Source organism: Panthera onca, chromosome B4, assembly GCF_046562875.1.
Source record: "Panthera onca isolate mPanOnc1 chromosome B4, mPanOnc1 haplotype 2, whole genome shotgun sequence".
Classification (NCBI taxonomy): Eukaryota; Metazoa; Chordata; class Mammalia; order Carnivora; family Felidae; genus Panthera; species Panthera onca.
In genome coordinates, this window is record NC_138345.1 from 76827136 (window position 1) to 76841827 (window position 14692).

The following is a 14692-nucleotide window of genomic DNA, read 5'->3' on the forward strand; positions in this document are numbered from 1 at the left end:
TGGATTCTGCAGGGAGTGAGAACCATGAGAAAGCAGAGGGTTATGGTTAGATTTGAAGTTGAGAGCACAATTCTGGTGTCTATGTAAATATTTTGGGATTGGGTTGTCCAGGTGAGCAGGATGTTTGGAATTAAGGGAACAGCCATTAAGATAGTGTGATAGATTAGGACAAAGATTGTCCACATCCTAATCGCCAGAACCTCTGAAAGTTACTTTATATAGCAAAAGGGATTTTGCAGCTGTGATTAACGACCTTGAAATGGGGTGATTATCCTGGATTATCCAGGTGAGCTCAATATAGTCACAAAAATAATCATAAGAGGGAGACTAGAATCAGAGTCAGTAGATGTGATGATGGAAGAGTAAAGTGATGCATCCAAGAGCCAAGAAATGCCGGCAGCTTCCAGAAGTTGGAAGAGGCGCAAGGAAAAGATTCTCTCCTGGATCCCCCAGAAGGAACCAGCCCAGGCAACACTTTGTTTTGCCCCATAAAAACTCAGATTTCTGACCTCCAGAACTATAAAAGAATAAATGTGTTCTAAACCACTAAATTAGTGGTAATTTGCTATAGCAGCAATAGGAAACTAATCAGATGGAGAGAAAGGGACAGATATGCATGCTTTTAAGGAAGTAGAATGAACAGGATCTGTGTTGTCTGGTTGGATGTGAGAATGCAGGGAAATTTTTAGGATGCCTATAAGACATGTTTGGTAAGTAACCTGACAAGTCATGAGTGACTTAAGATCAGAAGTAAGTTAAAGAATGAGAAGAGGGCTAAGTATAGAACCCTGAAAAAATGTCGAAGTTGGCACGTGTGTGTGTATAATCCCCATGTTTTGGCAAAAATGAGGAAAAATCCGTTTTATGTACTGTTACAAGAGTATAAATTGATAAAACCATTTTGGAGAGCAATTTGGCTATATTTAGAGAAAGTGACAAGCACACCTTGCAAAATCATGATTCCACTTCTGGATTATATACCCTGGGGGAACTACTGGACTTTATTCATGGACACTACAAGAATGTTGCAGCTTTTTAATTTTTTTTCCAAACAATGAGATGCTAAAAACAATGTCCATCGATATAATGTCCAATCAACTATAGTATGTCTTAATGATGGTATACTGTACATCATTTAAAATGAATGAACAGGAACAGCTCTTATGTGTCAAAAGAGCAAGTTAGATTGGCATATAGAGTTTGATACTTTTTTTAATAGTCTTAAGATTACTATATATTATGGGTACATCTATTAAAAGTTAGAAAAATGTACTAATATGTTTGGAAATGACACAAGCTGCAAGATGGTGCATACCTTTTAAGTAACCATCTTTGGGAAATCAGGAGGGCGTGAGATAGAACATTAGGGATGCATGTATAGGCCTTCACATGTATCTATAATGTCTTCAAAGTTCTGAAGCAGAAATAGGTGGTGAGATGGGTAAACAGGTATAATTCTTTACACTTAAATATGTTTTCACCTGGGTGGTGAAACACCCAGCATAGAACTAGATCAAACAATCCTCAAATTTGTGTGGAACCACAAAAGGCCCTGAATAGCCAAAGCAATCTTGGAAAAGAAAAGGAAAGGTGGAGGCATCACAATTCCGGACTTCAAGTTATATTACAAATCTATATTAATCGAAACAGTATGGCTGGCACTAAAATAGACCCATAGGTCAATGAAACAGAATAGAAAATTTAAAAATAAACCCTCAATTAAATGGTCAATTAGTCTTAGACAAAGCATGGAAGAATATCCAATGGAGAAAGTCTTTTCAACAAATGATGTTGGGAAAATTGGACACCAACATGCAAAAGAAAGAAACTGGACGGCTTTCTTACACCATCCACAAAAATGAGCTCAATATGGATTAAAGACCTAAATGTGAGACCTGAAACCATAAAAATCCCAGAAGAGAACATGCATGGGTAGTAACTTCTTTGACCTCAGCCATAGCAACTTTTTCCAGATATGTCTCCTGAGGCAAGAGAAACAAAAGCAAAAATAAACTACTGGGACTACATCAAAAGAAAAAGCTGCTGAACAGCGAAGGGAACAATGAACAAAACTAAAAGGTGACCTACTGAGTGGGAGAAGATATTTACAAATTACATGCCTGATAAAGGGTTAGTATCCAAAATATAAAGAACTTATAAAACCCAAAGCCCAAATAATCCAATTAAAAATGAGCAGTAGACATGAACAGACATTTCTCCAAAGAAGACATCCAGATGGCCAAGAGACACATGAAAAGATGTTCATCATCACTTACCATGAGGGAAATGCAAATCAAAAGTACAATGAAAAAAAACAAAACAAAACACAAACCCCCACCCCCTACAATGAGATATCACCTCACACCTGTCAGAATGGCTAAAATCAACAATTCAAGAAACAACAAGTGTTGGTGACAATGTGGAGAAAAATGAACTGTTTTGCACTGTTGGTGGGAATGCAAACTGGTGCAATCACTGTGGGAAACAATATGGAGGTTCCTCAAAAAATTAAAAATAGAACGACCCTGGGGCACCTGGGTGGCTCTTCCCGTTAAGTGTCTGACTTCGGCTCAGGTCATGATTTTGCAGTTTGTGAGTTCGAGCCCCACACTGGGCTCTCCACTGTCAGTGCTGAGCCCACCTCCAGTCCTCTGTCTTCCTCTCTCTCTGACACTCCCATGCTAATTCTGTCTCTCAAAAATTAAAAAACAATTTTTTTTAAGTTTAAAAAAATAAATAAAACTAAAAATAAAATAGAACTACCCTATGAGCCAACAATCATACTACTGGGTATTTACCCAAAGAATACAAAAACACTAATTCAAAGGGATACATGAACTCCTATGTTTATAGAAGCATTATTTACAATAGCCAAGATATAGAAGCAGCCCAAAGGTCCATCTATCGATGCATGGATAAGAAATTTGTGGTGTATACAAACAGTGGAATATTATTCAGCCATAAAAAAATGAAATCTTGCTATTTGCAATGACATGGATGGAGCTACAGAGTATAATAATAAGCTAAATAAGTAAAGACAAAGACTATGATTTCACTCATATGTGGAATTTAAGAAACCAAACAAATGAGCAAAGGAGGGGAAAAGAGAGAGAGACCAATCAAGAAACAGACTCTTAATTGTAGAGAACAAACTGATGTTTACAAGAGGGGAGGGGGTTAAGGCAAAGGGTTAAGTGGGTTATGGGGATTAAGCAGTGCACTAGCCATGATGAGCACTGGTGATGAAAATAAAAACTTAAAAAAGAATCTCTTATCTATAGGCTACACTTGCATCTATTTATTTTCTTGGTAATTTATTTATGGTCTGTGAACTTAAATTTTTTTTTGATGTTTATTTTTGAGAGAGAGAGAGACTCCGAGACTGGGTGGGGGAGGGGCAGAGAGCGAGGGAGACACAGAATCTAAAGCAGGCTCCAGACTTTGAGTTTTCAGCACAGAGCCGGACTCAGGGCTTGAACCCACGAACTGCGAGATCATGACCTGAGCTGAAGTCGGACGCTTAACCGACCTAGCCACCCAGGTGCCCCTAGTCTGTGAACTTTAAATGTAACAAAAACATAAAGCAGTGAGCATAGAGCCAAAACTTTTGTCTTGTGGGACTTATGGGCGAAGAACAGACATAATAGGCAATGAGTTTGGATCCAGCAGGATAATGGGAACTAAAATTGTTTTGCATGAAGGAGGAATGAAGGACAAGTCTGATTGCTTTCGAGTGAACACTGTAGTCAGTCTCCCAGATATGAACAATTGTTTAAAAAAAAAAAAAAGCTGCTGCTACATGGAGAGAAGTCTTCATTGAAGCCGTGAGCACGAGGAATTGGAAAGAAATGCTGGCAAGGATGTGGAGAAAAGGGAGCCCTCATGCACTGTTGGTGGGAAGGTAAACTGGTACAACCACTGAGGAAAACAGAATAATAGAAATATATGACCCAATAATTCAACTACTGGGTATTTACTCCCCCCCCCAAAAAAATCCCAAACACACTAATGCAAAAGATATAGGCACCCCTATGTTCATTGCTGCATGATTTACAATAGCCGAGGTATGGAAGTAACCCAAGTGCCCATCAACACATGAACGGATAAAGAAGATGTGGTATATATGAATATATCTATATTCATGGGTGGGATGTTACACAGCCATATTGCCATATGAAACAATAAGGATGGACCTAAATTATTATGCCAAGTGAAATAAGTCGGACAGAGAAAGACAAACATCATACGATTTCATTTATATGTGAAATCAAAAAAAAAAGTCATGGAAATAAAAGGTATAGCATAGGGAGGATAGTCAACAGTATTATAATAGTGTCGTATGGTGACAGATGGTAGCGACACTTGTGAGCATAGCATAATGTTTAAACTAGTTGAATCACTATATTGTACACCTGAAACTGTATATGTGCTGAAATGTAACATTATGTTTCAGCTACGCTCAAATAAAAAAAAATAATAAAAGTTAAAACATAGCCGTGCATCTAGAGAAATAACTACTTTAGAAGATATATCAGTAATTCAAGAAACTGAGGACATATAACAAGACAAAATGCTATGAAATTATAGTCTTGTAAACATTATATTAAAACTGTTCATTGGCAAAAAAAAAAAAAAAAGTCACAGACTTGAGGAAAGGAATTGAATCAAGCCACTTATGAAAGCTTAGTAACCTTGATGATTACACTGGCCATGTCTTCAATATTATTATGGTGCAAGTACTTTGAATATACCTAGAATAATTTCCAGAAGAATCAGCGGAAGTAAATGGCAAAGAAACAACTTTTGGTTTTTTTTTGAAAGAGAGAGAGAGAGCACAGTGCAAGCAGGGGAGGGGCAGAGGGAGAGGGGGAGAGAGAATCCCAAGCAGGCTCCACACTTGGCATGGAGCCTGACATAGGGCTCAATCCTATGACTGAAATCATGACCTCAACCAGAATCAAGAGTCAAATGCTTAACCAAATGAGCCACCCAGCACGCCAAAGAAACAACTTTTGAGGAGAAAATAACAGTTCTCACTGAGCCTTGAAGAAAACAATGAATCTTAATACATTCTGAACAGCTATGCAAGGATGAGATAAATTAAATAGATACCTAGCCACTTTGTAGTGAAACTATAAAACATTAGGGATAAAGAGAAAATCTTAAAAGTTTACAGGGAGAAAACGGATTACCTGTTTTCTGAATAGGAAATATTCGTGTAAAACAGGTAGGAATAGGAATACCTGAATAGGAATACCAGCCTGATAACCAGAATTCTTACCAACAACTATACCTGCCACAAGACGATGAAGTAATCCTCAAAATGCCAATGAAAAATGATACTGAACCTAGAATTTTATACCCAAGTAAGCTATCTTTGAGGAGTAAGGCAAAAAAAAAAAATAAATAAATAAATAAATAAATAAAAATTAATTAATTCGTTAATTAATTAAAATAAAATAAAAATGGGGCACCTGGGTGGCTCAGTTCGTTGGGCATCCGACTCCAGCTCAGGTCATGATCTCATGGCTTGTGAGTTCGAGTCCCGTGTCGGGCTCTGTGCTGACAGCTCAGAGCCTGGAACCTGCTTTGGATTCTGTGTCCCTCTCTCACTCTGCCCCTCCCTCACTCATGCTCTCTCTGTCTCTCTGTCTCTCTCTCTCTCAAAAATTAAAAAAAAAATTAAATAGGGGCGCCTGCATGGCTCAGTCGGTTAAGCGGCCGACTTCGGCTCAGGTCATGATCTCGCAGTCCGTGAGTTCGAGCCCCGCGTCGGGCTCTTTGCTGACAGCTCAGAGCCTGGAGCCTGTTTCGGATTCTGTGTCTCCCTCTCTCTGACCCTCCCCCATTCATGCTCTGTTTCTCTCTGTCTCAAAAATAAACGTTAAAAAAATTAAAAAAAAAATTAAATAAAAATAAATACATAAATGTTCAGACACTAAAGATCAAGGGAATTTATTTTCTATATACCTTCTCTGAAGAAAGTATTAAGGATGCACATCAGCAAGAGCAAGCCCAGAGGGGAGACATGAGATACAAGAAATAATGTTAAGCACAATGATAAAACATCAACAAAAGTTAACTTGATTATGCTTTTTCTTTTTATTTTTAGTTTTAATTTTTTTTAACGTTTATTTATTTTAGAGAGAGAGAAACAGTGCAAGCGGGGGGAGGGGCAGAGAAAGAGGGAGACAAAGAATCTGAAGCAGGCTTCAGGCTCTGAGCTGTCAGCACAGAGCCTGACGTGGGGCTCGGACTCACTAACCGTGAGATCATGACCTGAGCAGAAGTGGGACGCTTAACTGACTGAGCCACCCAGGCGCCCCTGATTATGCTTTTTAAATGTTTGCATTTAAATAAAACTACAATTAAAATTCTAGATCAAAATAATAAAGATGGAGATTAATCTAATAGTTAAAGCTAATTTGGATGCTCTGGTCAGGATAAATTTTTTTTTAAGTTTATTTGTTTATTTTGAGAGAGAGAAAGTGTGCACATGCAAGTGAGGGAGGGGCAGAGAGAAAGGAAGAGAGAATCCCAAGCAGGCCCTGTGCTGTCAGTGTGGAGCTGGACGTGGGGCTCGATCCTAGGAACCACGTGATCGTGACCTGAGCTGAAATGAAGAGTTGGACGCTCAACCAACTCAGTCACCCACGCACCCCAAGAGAAAATTTTAATTGTTAGAACTTTCAAAATAGTTGCAAAAATAATACTATCTGTACCTCCCAAACCAGCAGAATAAAGAAGTATTCAATACTTTATTAATTCAACAATAGGAATAAAAGACAAAGATTTATAAACAAAGCCTTCAATAAAAAGGAAGAAATAGGTCATAATATGTCAGTAATCATATTAAATATAAATACATTTAATTTGTTAAACAACCACACAGAGGGAGAAAGGGAGAAAGGTTGAAAAATAAAGTAATGAAAAAATATATTACAGTAAATACTAATTTTAAAAGGGCTGGTATAATAATATTAGGACAAAAAGAAAGTGAAAAGAACATTAGAAATAAAGTATAGGGGCGCCTGGGTGGCTCAGTCGGTTGAGTGTCCGACTTCGGCTCAGGTCATGATCTCACAGTTTGTGGGTTCGAGCCCCGCATCAGGCTCTGTGCTGACCGCTTGCTCAGAGCCTGGAGCCTGCTTCAGATTCTGTGTCTCCTACTCTCTCTGCCCCTCCCCCGTTCACGCTTTGTCTCACTCTGTTTCTCAAAAATAAATAAATGTAAAAAAAAAAAAAATTTTTTTTTAAAAAAGAAATAAAGTATATATTGTATGACAATACAAGGAATAGTCTAGTAAAAAAGTGGCATAATTTGTTGTAAGAGTCCATCAAAAAGACACATCAAGAATTCATATGCACTTAATTATAAATTTCAAAATGCTTAACTAAAAACAATATAATAAACTAAAAACCACAACAACAAACTCAAATGGATTAAAGATCTAAATGTGAGACCCAAAACCATAAAACTCCTAAAAGAAAACATAGGCAGTCATCTCTTGGACATCACCCTTAATATATTTATGGCAAGGGAAACAAAAACAAAATTAAACTATTTGGACTACACCAAAATAAAAGCTTTTTCACAACAAAGAAAATCATCAACAAAGCAAAAAGGCAATCTAGTAAATGGAGGAAGATATTTGCAAATGATATATCCGAAAAAGAGATTAATATCCTAAGTAGATCAAGAACTTATGAAACTCAATGCCCCCAAAGCCAAACCACCCAATTAAAAAATGGGCAGAGGACCTGAATAGACAGTTTTTCAAAGACATACAGACGGCCAACTAATACATGAGAAGATACTTAACATCACTAATCATCAGAAATGTAAATCAAAACCACAATGAGATATCACCTCACACCAGTCAGAATGGCTAGCATCAAAATGACAAGAAGTAAGTGTTGCGGGGGTGGGGGGGGGCATATAGAGAAAAAGAAACCTTGTACACTGTTGATGGAAATGCAAACTGGTGCAACCACTGTGGAAAACAGTACAGAAGTTCCTGAGAAAATGAAAAATAAAAATACCATATGAGCCAGTAATTCCACTAGTGGCTATTTACCCAAGGAAAATGAAAACATCAATTTAAAAAGATATACGCACCCCTATGTTTCTTGCTTCATTATTCATAGTAGCTAAGAAATGGAAGCAACCCAAGCGCCCATCAATAGATGAATGGATAAGGAATATGTGACATCTATCATCTATCTATCATCTATCTATCTATCTATACAATGACTATTATGCAACCATAAAAAAGCATGAGATCTTACCATTTGCAACAACATGCATGCATGTAGAGGGTATTAGGCTAAGTGAAATAAGGCAGACTGAGAAAGACAAATGCCATGTGACTTCAATCATATATGGAATCTAAATTTAAAAAATAGGAACTCTCAGGGGCATCTGGATGGCTCAGTCGGTTAAACGTCCAACTTAGCTCAGGTCATGATCTCGTAGTTCTGGAGTTCGAGCCTCGCATCAGGCTCTGTACTGACAGTTGGAAGCCTGGAGCCTGCCTCGGATTCTGTGTCTCCCTCTCTCTCTGCCCCTCCCCTACTCATGCTCAGTCTCTCTCTCTCAAAAATAAATAAACATTTAAAAAAATGTTTTAATAGGAACTCTGATACATTTCTATGAGAGTATTAGCTGCTACAACTTTGGATAGCCATTTGACTTTCCAGTAGGTAGTATAGGTCAAGGTGATCAAATGCAAAGACCAAGGTATATATAACAAATTCTCAAATATGTACTCAAAAAGATATACACAAGAATAGTCTTGCAACTTTGAATGCAAAAGACAAAAACAAAACAAAACCCCTAAATCATAAATGTCCAATAAGAATAAATTATAACATATTCTGACAATAGCATATCAATCAGCAGTTAAAATGAATCATCTAGAACTACATGCAGCTACAGAAAGATGTGTACAGTATGATACCGTGCTCATAAATATACAGAAGATAATATACATTTGTAGAGCTATATTATTTACAACATACGTATGTAGCAAAAGTATAAAATCTTGCAGATGAAAGGGTTCACAAGGACTCAAATTCTTCATCATGTATTTCTTGTAAAAAGCAAGACGTGGTAAATGTTAATATTTCTTAAGGCAGTATTAGTAGGTAGCCACGTGTTATATTTCTCTTTATACCTAACTGTATGTTGGGAATATTTTATAATTTTCCTGCTGGTCCTTTATTTTAAGTGAACATTTTTAGAAGAGTTTTAAATTTACTGAAGATTGCAAGGATAGTACAGAGTTCGTCGGTCCTCCTAGGCTGGTTTCCACAATTGATAACATCTTACATTACTATGGTATATATGTTACCACTAAGGAACCAGCTTAGGTACATACTATTAATTAAACTCCACGGTTTAGTTAGATTTCATTAGTTTTTCTCTAGTGTCCTTGTTATGTTCCAGTATCCCATCCAAATGCTACATTATTTGTCATTGTCATGTCTTCTTATGCTCTTCTGGACTGTGACAGTTCCTCAGATTTGTTGTTGTGTTTTACTTTTGATAACGTTGACAGTGTTGAGGAATATTGGTCAGACACTCTATAGAATGTCATAGAATGTTGATTTGGGTTTTTCTCATTATTAGGCTGGAGTTAGGAGTCTTGGGGAAAAAGACCGCCAAAGTGAAATGTAATTTTTATCCCATCATATCAAGGGTTCATACTAACAACACGACTTATTATTGATGATGCTGATGTAGATCACCTGGCTGAGGTAGTGTTTGTCAAGTTTCTTCTTTCCACAGTCTACTCTTTTTTTTTTTTAATATTTATTTACTTATTTTTGATAGAGAAGGAGAGCGCAAGCGGAGGAGGGGCACAGAGAGAGAGAGAGGAAGACACAGAATCCGAAGCAGGCTCCAGCCTCCAAGCTGTCGGCACAGAGCCCGACGCGGGGCTTGAACCCATGAACTGCGAGATCATGACCTGAGCCGAAGTCAGATGCTTAACCAAATGAGCCACTCAGATGCCCCCATACTCTACTCTTTGGAATCAAGTCACCAGCTATGGCCCACACTCAAGTGGGGAGGAGTTAAGCTCTACCTTATAGAAGGGAGGAGTTAAATTATCTGGAATTAAATTAATACATTTCTACATAATTTTGTATAGGTTACTGTTTGCCTTTATATCATTTCCTACAGGGTATCTTCATCCAAATAGACTTGTTGTTGTTGTTGTTGTTTTTACCCCTTGTTATACACACACTACTATGCTAGTAGTATAGTGCTGGAATAGCACTAGAAATAGAAAAATTTAAACAGATTGGTCTCATCTATGACAGCATTCTAGTCCTTACTCTGGGTCTATGACTATGGTTACGACAGCTATGGCATAATGGGGATGAGTCATGCAAAGTAATTGACTATTAGAGTTTAAAAGGCTCAACTAGTTTATTCTATTTTATTCTCTGCCTGCCAGGATTTCACTTAAGATCAGAGTGAGGAAAGATGCCTTTCCTTTTGAAGCACACCTCAGCCTGCGCCAGTAACATGTCACAACACAGGAAGAGACCCTTCTTCCTGATACTTTTCTAAACCCTCCTAAGTTGAAAAGAGTTTACTGTACGTTTCTGCTGTTTTTCCAGTGGTTTCATACGGACTTAAGAACATAAAAATCTCCGGGGTGTCTGGGTGGCTCAGGCGGTTGAGTGTCTGACTTGGGCTCAGGTCATGATCTCACAGCTCGTGAGTTCGAGCCCCGCATCGGGCTCTGTGCTGACAGCTCAGGGCCTGCAGCCTGCTTCGGATTCTGTGTCTCCCTCTCTCTCTGCCCCTGACCCACTCACATTCTGTCTCTGTCTCTCTCAAAAATAAATAAACATTAAAAAAAAAGAACATAAAAATCTCCAAGTTGATCATGAGATGTTGGTTCATCTCCCAGAACTCGTTCCTTTGTGGAGTATCTTCCAGTTTCTATAGGACTTTATTATATAGTTTCAATTATAGGTAGGTTTTATGTAACCTAAATTTTCCCAGTATTCAGTTTAGGGGTACAAGTGAGAGCCTATTAACCTAAATGCAAAAAATGTATTGCTTCTTCCTCCAGGTGAGAGACTCCCTGACAGGATTCTTTTCCTGTTCTTTACCCGACTCAGGCACCTTTGGGTGTTCCCAACAGGTGGATCACAAGTCATTCCAGGTTGCTGCTTTCTGCCACCATCTTCAGGACTTGGTGGCTGTCCCTCTGTTCCGACCTTTTGTTTGCCAGCCTTACCACTGCCACTCTCTTCTGAGGGTATAATTATCCAAGAACCTAGCAGGTTCTCCGGATTCTCCTCAGATGTTCTCTGTTTATCAGGGTGTAATATGTTTCCCAGAATTCCGTTCCCTGACCCCTAGCTGACTTCCATCTGGGCCCCTTGACCAGGATAGGGTAATATAATAACCTAGCAGCAAGGAAGGCTGAGTATCTGGCAATTTCAGCCTCTGTGATGGTAGCTGGGCTCTCCGGACAAAGTAGAAAGGAGGGGAAATGAACTTTGGGTAGACAGCTCCCAGCCTCTGTTGCAGCCCACTCATTTGTGGCAAACTTTTATTCCATTTACACATAATTATGAATGTGTATGATTCAATCCAACAAGAGGCTATAACAATTGTAAATATCTATGCACCCAACATTGAAGCACCTAAATACCTAGAGCAAATATTAATGGACGTGGAGAAATTGATGGTAATACAGTAATAGCAGGGGATATGAACACCCCACTTACGTCCATGGATATATCATCCAGGCAGAAAATCAGTCAGAAAACTGTGTTTTTGAATGACACATTAGACCAAAAAAGTGTATAATTCGCTCACACGAAATTTCATTTCGTCCCTCAACGGGAGACAACCCCCACCACTACTTCCTCCAGCTCCAAGTCCAGACCTCTGGGACCACGCAATTTTCTCCTTCATATCTGGGGATGATGCCTCATGGACCAGCAACCTGGAGTTGTAAGTTAACCGTTTCCAACACATGCCATAGACCAATGGTCTAGCAAACATGGTCCTCCCATCAGCAGTAGCAGTGTCATCGTGAGACTTGTTAAGGATGTAAATCGTTGGGCCATATCCCAAACCTATGGAATCATGACCCAGAGATTTGGGTTGGAAGTCACAATTTGTGTTTTATAAGCTTTCCATATGATTCTGATGTATGCTAAAGTTTGAGAACTACTGCGTAAGACAATGCCAGACAACGGATTGTAAGTACAATGATATTCCCATTCAGAAAGGGGAATATTTAGCAGACACTGTCCCTGAGTACATATCATACCTGTTTTTATTAGTTTTTGCTGTGTAACAAATGAACAAAACTTAGCAGCTTAAAATGGCAACCATTTTTGGTGCACATGCATTGGCCTTTTGAGCTGGGATCTGTGCTCAACTGGCAGTCTATGGCCTCACTCTTATACCTCGGCAGGGTGGGTTTTTTACCTAGCTAGAGCAGTGGGGGTAGTTGGGCCATGTCTCTCCTCATCTAGTAGTTTAGCTCCTGCTCATTCACAAGGCAGCGGTCTCAAAAGCAGAAAGACAAATGCACAAGCACTTGCCAAGTCTCTGGGTCATGCTTATAATTGTCCCATTAGCCAAAGCAAGTCATGATTAAACCCAATGAATAGGAGGGATTTACCTAAGGATAGTGAGTACAGTGAGGGGTAAAAGGGGTTATTGCAGGGGCGCCTGAGTGGCTCAGTCAGTTAAGCGGCTGACCGGCTCAGGTCATGATCTTGCAGTTCACCAGTTTGAGCCCTGCGTCAGGCTCTGTGCTGACAGCTCAGAGCCCGGAGCCTGCTTCAGATTCTGTGTTTCCGTCTCTCTCTGCCCCTCCCCTGCTCATGCTCTGTCTCTCTCTCTGTCAAAAATAAATTAAAAAAAAATTTTTTTTTAAAACAGGGGGTAGATTGCATGTTGCCTGACAGGACTAGTGAGGATGCCCAACCCTGGTAAATGGAGTGAATGTGTTAGCTAGTCTGGCAGCCTCTGGTTCTGATCTCTGGAAGTGTCTTAGTTATCCACTGTCCTTCATGGGCATACCTAATATGGGTATTGGGTATATGTCCTTAGCGGCAGAACTCTGGCAGCCATTTTTCTGTTGGCAGGAGTTGGAAGTTTCGAGATTGCTTATAGTGTTGAATAATTAGTGGCAGCTAAAGCCAAGTTTGGAATATCTTTGGCAATACGCGTGGTACAAAAACTTAGTGGGGTTCTGGACTGTTTAATCCAGTCAATTCCATGTGCTAATAAAGCAGGTAAATATCTAGACCTGCCCTGTCCAACCAGGTAGCCACTAGCCATAGAACACTTGAAATGTAGCTAGTCTGGATTGAGATATGCTGTTTCTTTTTACTTTTTAATGTAGTAAAATTTAACATACATGTGGCTCACATTGTGTGTCTATTGGACAGCACTGATCATTCCATAAACCTGAGAATTTCAGCCCCATAGCTCTTGTGTCTATACTCAGCAAATATCCTCTTCTCTACCTTAAAGGACCTTGAGACAATTTGAAATTAATGACCTTAGAGGGAGGAATATCACCTTTAAAAAAATTTATTTTAGTTTATTTATTTAAACATTTATTTATTTTTGAGAGAGGAAAAGCTTGAGCAGGGGAGGGGCAGTGAGAGAGGGGGACAGAGGATCCGAAGCAGGCTCTGTGACAGCAGATGTGGGGCTCGAACTCATGACCCGTGAGATCATGACCTGAGCCAAAATCACTCAGCCGACTGAGCCACGCAGGCGCCCCTATTTGTTTTGAGAGACTGAGAGAGAGAGATGCAGAGAGAGAGGGGGAGAGAGATTCCCAAGCAGGCTCAGCGCTGTCAGCACAGAGCCCTACGTGGGGTGGATCCCACAACCCATCAGATCATGACCTGAGCCCAAATCAAGAGTTGGATGTTTAACCAACTGAGCCACCCTGCAGCCCCAGGAATCCCATCTTTAATGTAATGTTTCCTGCTAGGCTTATTGTACTCATTACTAAATTTACCTCCATCTGACAAAGGCTGTTTAATGAAAGGTCTTGAGGTTCTTCAGACATCAGCAGCCACAATCTTTTCAATTTTGTCACCTGTTAAATCTCCCATGTTCTTTCTTCTCTTTATCCTAGCCTTAACTTGAGAGATCTTGGCTTCCCCAAGCCAGCAAAGCTCCACCCTGTCATCCATGTCAATTTCAGTTGCAGCCAGAAAAGCTTCTTAGCAAAGACAAACTTACCCACCTGTCCTCCACTGGGACATCTTCAGACGATTTTTCTTTTGTATGAATTTACTGAAAGCCACACCAACTCACTCCCCAAATCTTGAATTTTCCAGTTATTTCCGCCTCAAAACAGCCCCAATCTACACGTGGTGACATAATAGTTTACTGGATGTTTGGCAACCGCACTCAGTCATTTCATATTTTGCTCACTTGTAATACTACATTTTTTGTTTTATTTTTATTTTTATTTTTATTTTTTTGGAGAGAGACAGAGTGAGTGTGGGTGGGGCAGTGGGGGAGCAAGGGAGAAAGAGAAACGTAAGCAGACTCCACACCCAGCATGGAGCCTGATGTGGGGCTTGATCTCACCACCCTGCGATCACGATCCGCACAGAAACCAAGAGTCAGATGCTTAACCTACTGAACCACCCAGGCGTCCCATAATACTCCATTTTTAGG